The following is a 707-nucleotide window of genomic DNA, read 5'->3' as shown; positions in this document are numbered from 1 at the left end:
CACACTAGGAGAAAGAGGTTGAGAAAGAGAAGACAACATGCACTTCCAGTGCTTTCCAAAGCTGTGCCTGCTTTTTCTTACATCAGAGAAGGCCTCCAAGATACTTTTAGTAGAAGATTTAAAAGGATGTTCATATTTTAAGATTTTTAAGGGCTTTGGCCAAGCATGAACTCTTTCAAGTTTGTTGATAATTATGAGTCATCTCCCACAAAATGCACATACACAGATATGGTGGCACATGCATATAACCGTAGCATTCCAGAAGGCTGAGACAGGAGGATCCCAAGTTGAAACTCAGCCTGGGCAATGAGAGAGTTAGTGAGATTGTGTCTTACAATAAAAATTTTTTAAAAGTTGGGGCGTTAGATCACTGTGAAGGTCTTGGGATCAATCTCCAGTATCACATATATACAGACACACATACACATACACACACACACACACACACACACACACACAGAAACTAGTAGGAGAGAAGCTCAGGGCTCCCTAGGCTCAATCTCCAGCACAGCTTTTAAAAAGAAAAAGGTACATACAGAGATAGTTGTAGTGGTGCATACTTATAATCCAGTACTCAGTAGCTACTCAGGAGAACTACAAGATTGAGGAAGACCCTCAGAATAGAAAGGATTAAGGATGTAGCTCACTGGTGGAGAATTTACCTAGCATGAATGAGGCCCTGGACTCAATCCTCTATCCCAAAGGGG

Source organism: Octodon degus, unplaced genomic scaffold (genome assembly GCF_000260255.1).
Source record: "Octodon degus isolate 3935 unplaced genomic scaffold, OctDeg1.0 scaffold00014, whole genome shotgun sequence".
In the NCBI taxonomy this organism is placed as follows: Eukaryota; Metazoa; Chordata; class Mammalia; order Rodentia; family Octodontidae; genus Octodon; species Octodon degus.
This window is presented reverse-complemented; position numbering follows the sequence as displayed.